The sequence below is a fragment of the Chroicocephalus ridibundus genome, chromosome 3 (assembly GCF_963924245.1).
Source record: "Chroicocephalus ridibundus chromosome 3, bChrRid1.1, whole genome shotgun sequence".
Classification (NCBI taxonomy): domain Eukaryota; kingdom Metazoa; phylum Chordata; class Aves; order Charadriiformes; family Laridae; genus Chroicocephalus; species Chroicocephalus ridibundus.
Genome location: NC_086286.1, coordinates 76375777 through 76389198, shown reverse-complemented (window position 1 = coordinate 76389198; position 13422 = coordinate 76375777).

Genomic DNA, 13422 nt, shown 5'->3' with positions numbered 1-13422 from the left:
CCCTCAGCTTCCCCCCAACCCCGGGCCCGGCCGTGGGCGGGGAGCGCTTCCCGCCGCCCCGGGGCCGGTACCTCACTCTCGGCCCGTCTCCCCGGGAGAGCAGACGCTGAGCACGCTGGGGATGTCCTGTGCCCATGCAGTGAGAAGTCACGCAGTCTGCTGTTTCCCACAACAAAACTGGTTTCTCTTGGGCTTTGGGTTTTTTTCTGATAGTGGAGTTATGTACCACTATTTTTAATTTATGTTTTTTCTTTTGTTCTGAAGATTTGCAGAAGAACTGCCATTTTTACCCGTGTTTGAGAAGAGCCCCCCGATACATGAGGCGGCTGCAGCCAGGCCTCGGGCCGAAGCAGAGCTCGGGCCGCTGTGGGCCCTGCTGACGCCGTTGCTGCTGAGTACCCTTGTTCCAGAAGAAGTTCAAAGCCTGCTTCACAGTATGAACAGCCGTCGCTCCTTCCAAAATTAAGGCATGCTATGGAAGATGAAAGTAATTGGGGTTTTATATAAGAGGGCTTGACACCTGAATCAGGTTTCAGATTAAGATCTAGCAGCAGTTTTCCCTGCCCACCTCAGCTCTGCTACAAACATAGGAGGAGGAAGTACAGGAAGTTAATGTGATCATCTCTGTACTAACCCAGTGGCTACAGCTTCCTTGTACTCGCATTTATATAGGGGTTCACACTTGTTAGAACTTGAGGTCTGATATACCTGAGTCTGGAGATGTGTATCAGTTACGCAGAAGATTACTGTTTCTTCATCTGACATGAAAAGCCAGTATTTAGGGACTCGCGCTCATTGTAGAAGTCTTCACCAAAGTAGAAGTCTTCACCAAAGTTTCTTGGAGACTCTAATAAAAGTACCTAGAAACTCTGATTGTTGCCACATATACTTTTATACTAGATTATATAAAAATGTAATTGTTATCAACATCACTCATCAAAACCAGTACATGCACTAACACAGGTTAGATCTTTCTTCCCAGAATTAGGTTATTTTCACTCCCGGAGATACCTAAGAGGAAGTTGGGACCTTGTAGCTGATAAAAATTGGTTTTATATTGTTAGAGAGAACCAACTGTAAGACACGTTTATGTTAACTACATGTATACACACAACACCCTGAGGGTAAACCTAGTACATGCTGAAATAAAAATGGGTTCTGCATTTTTTCCCCCCTCTTCATGTTGTAAAAAGAGGATACTATTTTGTCATGTGGTGTAGCATATTTGAGAAGCATTTGCCATATTCCATTTATAAATTTCTGTCTTAGAAATGGCATACAAAATTGATTTCTACAGCTTATCATACAACTGATAATGTGCTTCATGCTGCAAAGTGCAGCAAAATATCTACGTGAAATTATAAGCTATAACAGGCTTGATACTATTCACCACTAACTTCCTTGTATTCTCAGTCTGCTTAGTGCTGTCACTGCTTGAACAGAGTTAGATAGGACTCCAGAAGCTCCATACATTGGTTATCTAATACAAAATAAAGTATTATACACTTCTTTGACCGTTGAAATTCAATGCATTTGTGAGGTTACTCAGTGTTTCGTTGTTGCCGGATAAACATTTGTATCCAAATAATGTAATAGCACAAGTCAGCTGGCTCAATAAGAGGAAATTCAATACAAGCAGTGACATATTGTCAAAGTTCTTAGTGACTTTTTCTGAAGTTCATAATCACATTAATAATACCAAGTTTCAAAGCTATGTGTACAACATGGATTTCCTAGCCCAGTCTCACTTCTAGAAATGCAAGTTCTGCACATATATTCAAACCCACTTGTGAAGGGAACAGCACGGCAGCCATGCTACACAAAAGCTAATGACATGGAAGAAAAACTGGAGCAGTCACTCCCCACAGTAAGCACACATGAACGTCACCTGTTTGAGTCCCAGGCCGGTTCTGAGATAGAAGAGAGTAAATAACAGCGTATTAGTGGAAAAAGTGACTATTCCATTTTAATATGTAGCTACATACAGACCTGATTTTACAACATAATGGAGATATTCTTATACCTTCCTGTAGTTGCTTGTTGCCGTTACTGGATGACTTTTAGCTTTATTTCATGCTCTCTCTGCATCATTATACTAGCATTAGCTTGTTCTTTCACACAATATTTATGTTGTACCTTAGATAGTATTTATTAAGTAACATGAAAAAAGGAGCAATAAGGATCTTTTAAACAGAAGAGTAACTTTCAGCTTCAGCATTCGCAGCCAGCATTGCTCTCCTAAAGCACATCTATTATGGATGCTCAGCGAATGCTCGTGCAAACAGTGAATGAGAAATCTCTATAGGTAAAAGTTTAAACCTTTATTTTTCTTAGCAAAAAGTGCTCAAGACAGCATTCTCAACTCCAGAGTACCCATCACCCCAGTAAAAGCCAAGCAGAGTATTTTAAAACAGAGAGCTTAAGTGAAGGATCTAAAGCACCTTTTTTTTCTCCTCTCCTCACAGCTGCTATAGAAAAGTGGTGTTACTCATATACCACAGAAATCATAACCAGATCGCCTTCCTTCTCTCTCCTTGCATAACCTAGAAGCAGAATAATGCAGCTAGAAAACTTGCCGTCACCTAGCTCGTTACTTACCTAAACTGTGCCACCCCGTACACACTCACATACATACAGCCACCTCCATTCATTGTAGCAGAACTCAATAACTAATCAAGTTAAATTAAAAAAAAAACAAAACAAAACAAAACCAAACACAACCAAAAAGCCTCTAAGGAGCAAATTGTTCACCTAACAATTGAGCCCCCTCATTATCAAAGGCCGAAGGGAGCTTTTTAAACTACCTCACTCCAGACTGTACACTCCAAAAAAACAAGCTAATTTAACCTAGAGATACACACAAAATCTTTTCATTAGTTCACCTCTTCATGAAATAGTTATCCCTTACACTATTAAGTACAGTACAATCCAACATCCCATACCTTTCTTTAAATTTAACAATAGTCATGCTCATTTTCCTGCCCTCCTTTTCTACCTGTGAGAAGTAAGTATTTTCAGGTGCTACCTATTAGCAGCATTTGCAGCCGCAAACTTGTAACCACACATGCATAAATGTAAGGAGAAGTCACAGATATTAATACTATTGACTTGCCCCATTGCCCAGTAACGCTAACGGTCTCTTGACAGCATGCAAGAGAGTTAACACGGAAAAAGTAGTTTTCTCAAGACATTCATAGACTTTACAAGAGTCCTAAAAAGCATAAGAGTAAATAGGGCTTTGGGGCTGCTGTCCTGAGAAGGAAACGTGGGTTTCATCATGCAGATACCTTGCTAGTGAAATCATTTCATGCAGTACCTCAAAGTCATTAAAGAACAAATAGATAAAGAGAACTAAATAGAAAACAAACTGTGAGATTCAGGTTTTCTCCCTTGGTTATTTGTGCAATAAGCACTGGCAATATTGCCATCTACTAATTGCTTTTGAATTTCAAGAGGGTGGACTGCTCTGCTGGATAGTCTTCTTTATTCATTGTTAGGAAAATGCTAGGGCTCATAGTGGGTTTGTAGGAATGCTATGGAATAGTCGTTACTGCCCATCTGGGAGCAAAGGGAACTTGCCCTGCTCCTGGATGCTCATGTCAACAGTAAAACAGTGATTTCAGTTTAAGCAGTTGGCCAGTGTATTATTCTCTTACACACCTATCATTTCTCTGTGCAGTGTCTTCATCTTTGTGTTGTGCGTGTAAACATAATAGATCAGTAGCGTATTCTGCCTGGGGCAGCTATCCCCACCCATTGAATCTCTTCTGTAATTGCCTGAAACTGGTTCCTGTTCAGTTGTGTCTCTGTCAGTCTGGTAGCCAGGAAAAGTCTGTCTTCAGTGTGCAGCACATAAACACAGGGGCAGTGTTTATGCAAAGCAGCATGGTACAATGCAATAGCTCTAATGCTTATTTTTCTCTTTAAAAAAAAAAGGCTACACAATGTTTTTAAAGCACATAATCATCAATATTCAAATATTTTCTTTTAAAAACTTACTTTTTATAAAGTTGGTAGGAGTAGGAAGGTGGAAGAAACATGCAATGCTAGGTATAGTTTAATGAGAGTAATGTAATCCACCTTTCCTGTTTGTACTGAAAACTTCGACAGACCTAGAGAAAACGGTATACATTCACCTCTGTAAGAACTTAGATGGCTATCACTCGCTTTTGCAGTTAAAATGCTGTTTCTTGGTGGTTGCTAGAGTGCCCGGTATACGCAATCTCGCAGTCTTCTTTGTTTGCAAAGAGAGATCAGTTTAAATTATGCTAGCTTTCAGTGAGATGACTGAATCTTATTCTGTGTATTTGGTAATGCCCGTAGAAAGACAGACATCTTTTTAAAAGAAAATCTGGCACATAGTTATGACATTCAAAAAATATAGATTAAAAAAGTTACTGTCCATCACAATATATTTCTCAGAGCCACAGACCTCCATATCAAGCACAGTACTTGAGACTTACTGTTGTCTGCTTTGCTTTGCTTTGCTTTATTTTATCTACTTCTGAGCTAAAGATCGAAGTTGGGTGGAAGGTAAACTAGCGTAAAGTAGCAGCCAGGTCTTCTCAACCTATAAATGATGTTTTCATAGCTCTGTATGCTTACAAATTGCTAGGGTTAAATTTTCTTAGGAGCAGTCTAATTTACAGAAATGGGTATGGGCAAACGCAGGTAATTTTTTGTTTTCAGTAAGTAGTGGGAAACAGTCTGCTGGTAGGAAGTGCCCAGATGAGGAGCACATCAGGCCATGGGAGAGCAGTGTGCAGAGTACCACGGTTCTCCAGCAGCTCCCGAGGAGTGAGTCCTGAACTGCTATAACCTATAAATCACTTCCTTATTTCTTCTCTGTCTCAGGGGCTGAACAGGTCACAGCTGATAAGACATTCTGGTCCCTGCATGATTCACTCTCCCTTTTGATTCCTTGATTAACCCTTGATATCTCAAGCAAACAAAAACCAGTGAGTCACTGGCCATCTATGCAAACACCCTACCAGTGCTAATTTTTGCATATCAGGTGTACCATGTGAAGCATTATTAAGATAAAGCTGTATCCACATAAGTAAAATGCACCAATTTAACTTAAATCAAATTTAAAACCAATTTAAACTGCAGTGAGGCACTGTATGAACACTATTTCAACTTGACAGTGGCAGGTTACCTTCTATTTAGAATGATTCTAATCTTCAGAGACTAATCTGATATAAAGCAGCATCCACGTAGTCATTTGTATCAATTAGAAAACAATTTAAGGTAAACAGGGGCAAACTTCCCATATAACTGGTGCCTATCAGTTTGAGTTTCCTATCTGATGCAGTCTTGACAATGAATGAATTGTCAATGAATAAAACCAGGCAAAATAAATGGAATTCTGCAGCCTGTAGGCAGTTAGCTGCTTGAAGGACAAGACTGCTCGCCTTTCCGTTAGCCATACCAGTGCAAGGTTAAAAAACAGAAAGGGTGACCTGAGGATGGATGCATCTGAGGAGAGACGTGCAGTTGTCAGCATGCAGATGAGATTCTTGGCAATTCTCTTTGGCTTTATTTCCACTGTGCAGGAATTACCAGCAGGCTGTGGATCAGCAACCTCATTATTGCAAAGTCATCAATGTTCCTTCTTTCTTCATCTGTTCTTAGCGTGGATACATCACAGGTGCAACGTACCACAACGTTTCTTTGCAGCACAGCAAACCTGAGTGTCAAAGAACAGAAGCAAAGGTGAGAAAAGGTATTTTTACAAGATGGGTCCCGAAGAAAGATTTTCTTGTTACTTCTCATGAATCTAGTCAAAATAGGTCACCATTTAGGAGTTTTTAAGCAACTATTATTTTTTTCAGGAAGTCCACTGAAGAAAAAAAGAAAATTCTCTCTCCCAAATACCAAAATACCCATTCTACCCCACTGACCCAGCTTAATATTACATTCTAGAAACCATCTTAATTTCACATTTTAAGACTTGTGATTTATTAGTAGCTGCCTGTAATAACGCATCATATTGTCCTGAGATGAAAATACTGCACTGTATATACTGTGCATATATTGTCGCTTTACTAGTAACACTGCCTTTAGAAAAGGAAGCAAGTTCTTCTCTACCCCTTTCTGCCATCATTTTGCCTGGAGCCTTCAATGTTGTTGTGCTGGTTATATACCCACTTCTCTGCCAAGATTCCTGTTTCCTCACCTCACCCCACTTGATAATCAGATTCCTTCAGGAATATCACATTCATTCAGGTGGTGGCTGGGAGATCAAAGCATTTGAAGGGCAGGCTGAAGCAAGTTTCTTGGCACTGAAGTGATCGAGAAGCAAACTAAAACAGAGGTTTTAGGTTCTTGCAGAAAAAAGTCCCTGTCACATTTTTATTCTCCGTTAAATTGTTCATACCATTTTATTTGCTTTCTAATCGGTTGGAGATCATGATATATTTGATATGAGTGTTAAATAATGGACATCTTAGAAGGCCATCTGAGGGCTGGCATGGTCTCATCTGTCTTACTGGCCCCTAGACCATGTTGCTCAAAGCCCCATCCAAACTGGCCTTGAACACTTGCAGGGATGGAACATCCACAACTTCTCTGGGCAACCTGTTCCAGTGTCTCATCACCCTCAGAGTAAAGAATTTCTTCCTAATATCTAGTCTATATCTCCCCTCTTTCAGTTTAAAACCTTTACCCCTCGTCCTATCACTACACTTCCTGATAGAGAGTCCATCCCCATCTTTCCTTTAGGCCCCCTTCAGGCATGGAAGGCTACTATAAGGTCTCCCTGAAGCCTTTTCTCCAGGCTGAACAACCCCAGCTCTCTCAGCCTGTCCTCATAGAAGAGGTGCTCAGCCCTCTGATCATCTTCATGGCCCTCCTCTGGACCCGATCCAACAAGTCCATGTCCTTCTTGTGCTGAGAATTCCAAAGCTGGATGCAGTACTCCAGGTGGGGTCTCACCAGAGCAGAGTAGAGGACAAGAATCACCTCCCTCAACCTGCTGGCCACACTTGTGATGCAGTGCAGGATGTGGTTGGCCTTCTGGGCTGCAAGCATACATTGCTGGCTCATGTTAAGCCTCTCATCAACCAACACCCCCAATGCTTTGCACGAGTCCAGGTAGATGGCGTCAGTTGCTCTTCCCTTTTCCACCAACACTGTAATGCCATCGTAGAAGGCCACAAAATTTGTTAGGCATGATTTACCCTCTGTGAAACCACGTTAGCTGTCACCAGTAACGTGAGTCAGATTTGATGGATACTCATATGGTATTATGTGTTGATAGGACACGTGGAAATGTAATGAAGCTGCATCAGACTGGACATTAGGAAAAGTTTCTTCACTGAGAGTGTGTTCAGTCACTGGAACAGGCTCCCCAGGGAAGTGGTCATGGTACCAAACCTGTCAGAGTTCAAGGAGCGTCTGGACGATGCTCTTAGTCACGTTAGGTAGTCCTGTGAGGAGCAAGGAGTTGGACTCCTTATGGATCCCTTCCAACTTGCAATACTCTGCAATTCTGGGATTCTATGGTATTACAGTAATAACTAGCGTCCATCAGGTTGAAAGCTAAGAAAAAGAGTAATATGAAATCTAGTGGCATAAGACAGCATAATAACAAGGTTGCCCTCTAAAATGCCCAGAAGGAATGACGAGGAAGTAGTCTGCTTTAGCAAGATCATAGCCAAGAAAGAGACTGTGGCCAGTTGTATTATATGTATACCCCAGCTCTAAATCTAGCCTGTTTCTTAAATATCTCCAGCTCCAAATGGGGTCCCTGTGTGAGCCGATGCAGGCAGGACACAGGAATGACCACAAACCACGGATGAAAAGCAAAGAACAAGTTTAATCTCGATACTTCACAGACCAGGAAATCTCCAAAGCAACACCTGGGTAGAGGCATGCAAGCAGGGGACGCGGGCACCGCGGAGTGAGAGAGAGTCCTTGTTAGCAAGAGTCCTTGGCAGTGAGAGAGTCCTTGTTAGCAAGAGCACGCGCGGACTCCCTGTTCTCGCTGGTATTTAAAGGGTTCAAACAGGCATAGTTTTCCCACTGTGCTTTGATCTTCTTCGACAACAGGCCAGGATTCTCAAGCGGCTAGATAAGGTGTCCCTGACTCCATCGCAGACTTACGTTATCTAAGTGCAAGTGTTTTACTTGCAAGCACCCAAGACTGAACAACAATTAGTGTGATATATGTGTTTCCCAGCACCACAAGTGCAAGTCACTTGGGCGTATTTACAATCCTCCTCGCCAATATTCTGTTGCTTTCCCACAATCCCTCACTCTTTTTCTCAGCATCATGAATTCCAAAGTCTCCTAGTAGCCAGTCACTTCTGTATTTTAGGTTTTCCGTGATGCTTCCTGCCTGAAGAGATGAGGCAAGTCAAAAAGATGCGTTGATCTGGTGAGAGATGCAGAGGGAGAAAGCTGTTTCAGGGCCTGAGAATGAATTCTTAAATTCTAAGCTTTAGTTAACTTATATCCAGCATGTTTTTTTCTCCTTTTCTTCAAATGTGATTTACTTAAGACTAAATGTCTACACAAACAGCTGGTTTAGCACCTAAGATAATTATACCAGCTGAGGATCCGGACAAATAACATTCCAAGTGATTCCCAGACTACTTACTTTCACTGCAGTTTACTTAAATAGCCAAACCTATTTTGAGAGCACTGAGTACTTATTTCTGCTACTGTATTTATGTTAAAAGTTTTAGCAATTCTAAATATATCTTCAGTCTCTCAAGAGACCTAGGATTTAAAAGCAAAATATAGCAGAAAGCAAAGTCTCTAGTTCTGACGTGAAAAGCAAATAGCAGGACTAAATCTCATATCTTTTTTCAACTCAGGTATTTCATACTCTGTCATGGACAGTATGAAAACTTGAGCTTACTCTGTCATACATAACCTGATGGCCTAATTCTCCACTAGTTTACTATTTGCGGAGTCCTGAATTAAAGCAGGATTTAATACTGTCCATGAAGTATCCCCTGATTCAGATTTTCAAGTGGCAATGACTAAATATCCTGAGGTATTGGTACGCAGCCTTCACAATGTTGTGAAATGTATTATTGAACCATAGGATAAACATATGAAGCTGCATATGCCTACTATCTGTTCCAGGTGTGGGAAAGAAGTACCTACAGATGTGTTTAGCAAAAAGCTAAGGAAACAAGTGTTTTCGAACTCACGACTTAAAAAGAGGAGATAGTGAATTTACCAGTTAGGAGAGCCCACTCAATGCAGCTGCTGCATTATAGACAACTGGCAGATTCTCTACATTGTCTAATGTTCAGGGAGTTTCTGAAGACTAATAAAGACTTACGCTGAAACCTGACATTTTTCAAGAGAAGAAAAATTAATCAAGTCACATTTCTTGGTGTTTTTTTAGAAGAAAAATATTGACTTCCTTTGCATCTGAAGACAAGTCCAGTCTCATTTTAAGCTGTTGCTCCAAGCTTTGAAGTGACTTTCTCAGGGGGATATATTTCACATCAAGTGGATATATATAACTGAAATTTTATCGGTGGGAAGTGTTGTTTTTTTTAATTATTGTGCTGGTTTTAGCTGCATCGAAGTCTGTTTCAGTGTTCAGTGTGCATTCTGGAGTACAGGAAGAACTCACTATACTTCTGTCCCTGCCGACTCTTGAAGCAGTACAGACAACTCACTGAGTCATCTTCCAAAAAAGAGAAAATGCAGTCACCAATGGGATGCTACTAACCACATTCAATAGATGTTCCCCCCCAAAGTCTGCAGCTGAAAAAGCAGAGAGAAGGAAACCACTGGTAGAGACTATTATAGTTTCTCAGAGTCGGAAGATAGGGTGAAAGGCCAGTGGGTTTCATGAAGATTATCCGCTCCACTAACCTTCTTCTTTCTATTTAGGGAGATTTGGAAAATTATATTTTGTGTTAGAATTAGCCTAAGGAACCGTGTGAATTAATTAATTCATTTTCTCAAATCCCTAACTTAGTGCTCTGATGAGTAAAAAGTGGTAGCTGTGATATGGTCTCTACAAATTATGTTTCCTTTTACATTAGCTTCATAAGCAGATAAAATACTGACATATTTGGATGGCTTTGCTAGATTGCTCCTGGAGTATGTCCAAATGAGAGGACTGCAGGCCATAAAACCTTGCTTGTGTCCATGCTCTAGCCCCAAGGGGTGATACAAAACACTTCATTTATGAGTAGGTAACTTAGCGTACAGGGTGTCCTGAGAGAGGAGCTCTTTCAACGTGTTTGGAAAGACTTTCCTTAGCTCTTCTTTTACCATGCATGCACTGTGACCCCTCTATACAGCACTGCCCCCTTATGCAGCTCCTCGGCACCTACTCCAATCTTGATGCATTAATATCTTCCAGCAAGCACACCGATATATGTGGTAGCACATGATGGTGGGAAAGATAAGAAAGGAACGAAAGACTTCAAAAAACTCAAAGGAGGGAGCAGCATACTCACACCCAAAACACTTAACCTCATTTCAAGGACCATGTCATCCTGTCAGGTACCAGGCATAATCTCAGGTGAGCTGCTCTGACATAACAAGAATATAATGAAGTCCTTGCTGTCAAGACTTGGTTGACTATCTTTGATGTTTCTGGAAGTATGTGGTGTGTGATGACCAACAAGAGTTAATCTCCAGATGGTCTTGACTCACTGCTAAGTGAAGAAGCCTGGCTGATAAGTGGGTGGAAGAAGATGATGGAGGACAGCCGGTGGCCGGAGATACAGCATTGCCTGCTGACTCTCATGGAGAAGAGCTTGAAGGACTGGACTGTCTGGGGAAAGGGACCTCACTGCTCTCTCTCTGTTGTCATTTTTAGTGTTTCTGCAGTCAAGGCCATGGCTAGGGAAGGTCCCCGCTGCACAAGTTTAGTGCCCCATCCACTGCTTTGTGGCTGCGCTAAGTGATTTTCACCCAGCCCAGAGTTTGTCACTGACATTTTTCCGTCTTTTTCACTGCTCCCGTGCTTGCTTAGAGGCTGCACAGGTTGCCCTCTGCTGTGGATTTCCTGAAATACTTCATCTGAAGTAGGAAAGCCCCCTTACCCCGAGCAGTTATTTTTGTCCTTAGTCTTATTACAGCCTTTTTCTCTTTCCATGAGCACTACTTCCATGTTTACGTATACCTGACTGGGACATCTACACATCAATAAACTCCAGCTCAGGTCTACCTTGGCAAAGCTAGGGTCTTATAAATCTCCTCTAGAAAGAGGCTTTAGTTAGAGCATTTCAGTCTGAGTAGCAGGCTGAAGACTTTCCGCACATGTGGCTCAATACCAAGTGAGCTGTGGGGTTTTTTACAAGAAGTGTTTTATGCTTGCAGTGGAGCTGGATCTGAAGATGCAGTGACCACATTACAGTGCCTTGTGGGATTTATAATGGTGAATTTGAGCCCTTTCTGGAGAAGGAGGCTACGCTTTCAGAACTTACCCGGGAGTTTCTGGAAGCACTGTGAGGACTAGGTGACCTTAAAGTTTGCCCTGCAGATAATAAGCAGATAATAAAGATAGTAAAGAACCACTGGATGATATTCCCAAATAGTTTTCCAAAAGTTAGGTATTTAGTCTTGAAGCCATCATAAGGGGACTTTTACAGAGTTGTATTCATCAGTAGGTTAACCACCACAACTCTCCTGTCTAACACAGTTTCTCGATTTAGATAATGTCCTTGGAGTAGGAAAGAAAAGCTATGAAAGAAGCTATTGCAAAAGCGTCTTTGAAGTACACTTCTGGCAGTACTTTTGCTGTTAACAGACATGTAGAATAGAAACAAAGGACCTTTGTTTGTGTTTCATATAAATCCTGAGGTTGCAAATTTATTGGATTCCTGGTTCCTCTGATAGAGAGAGAAAGAAGGAAGAAAAAAGGAGGGAAATTAAAAATATTCCCAAATTAAAAAATCATTAAAAAAAAACACACACAAAAGTCAGTATTTTTTACTCTACCTGTAACAATAGTTGCTAGATATTTTCCTCCACAGCTCTGCTTGAGAGAATTTCTCCTTATGTGAGAAGTAGCTATGTTAATAATTGATAGCATTTGTTATTTATAACACAAAAAACCCTTTCATAAAAAATATTTCCCCAGACATAGTAGTGTCGAATGATCAGATGACCAGGCATGTGAACAATGCCTATATGGTCTTGTGAATATGCCCCCTCCCACCCTCCAAATTAATGTTGGGTTTCCTGAGCCCAGTCCTGCTGTCAGAGCTTCGTGTGTCCTTGGCTCAACTTCAGCTTGCAAAGGCAGAATATCATTGGTAAGTATTTTGAGGTTCTTTTTGGACTGGGGGTTGAGGAAATGTGATGGTATATTGCAGTCATTCCGTTTCCATCTCTGGTAAGCAGTGATAGAAGGGTGTTGACATTTAAAGCATTATCAATGGGTAGCTAAGTTGGTGCTCGCTGAGAAGGATGCGGGAAATCATTTCTCAGAACATTGTTAGTTAAGGTTCTGAAAGTGCAAGCAGATGCCACTACATCTGTTACATCCTCTTCCCGTGTTTGAGTGCATCTCTCCAACCACATTAGCTGGAGATTTCAGTCTGAGGGAAACAGCAACAAACACAGATATTTCCCCTCACTTCCCAAGCCTTTAGGATCTGGAAAACAAAGATATAGCATTTAAAAGATGCCAATATATCTTACAGCTTACTTGCCAAATCCAAACGGTGCGTGTGTTAACTATTAGTATTTACACATTTGATGCAAGAGAAACTTATCTTAATACATTTTGGGTAAATGGCTGAAAATGTATGTGCTGGCAACGATGTGGCTGAGAGACCTAGGAATCTAAGGAAGTAGCTGTTCTCCGAAGTGAGAAACATAAGGGACAAAAAGCATTATGTGGTTGATATGGCCAGTTTCCCAAAGAGAATAGCAAAAGAAACAAGCAGTAAAAGACTAAGTAGGAAGCAGCAATTTCTCATAATACTGCTTGCAATTACAGAATAGTTATAGGCCGTTCATAACAAGAGATGTTATGTGTGCTTTGTTATTTATTTTGTAGAAGTAATTCAACCATTTTTTACATATACATTTGTTTAGGATGTCAAAATTTGCTTTCCTGGCTTTGAAATATTTCTATATGTCTAGTAGTAGCATTGTTCTTCTCATCTTCATGTGCTTAGAACATACAGAATTAGGACCTAAGAGCTGTGAATCGTAATTTAAAATAATATTTAAGTTCTGTTGCTGATGTTGATTTATCGAAGCAGTAATTTTCCATGGCTGCATAAGCTCTCTTTTTTTTCCTTTTGTAGCATTGATAATACAGTAAATCCCAATGGAATAAATTCTGTGTTGCAGCCAATGGAATAAAACCAGCACAGTGTTTACAGACAGTTACTTAAGTGCCAAATATCAGGGAAACTGTTATAAGTCCCTAAGAAGCTCTGTTAGGAGTCATGAGGATAGATACATCATAAAGGAGAGCCTCTG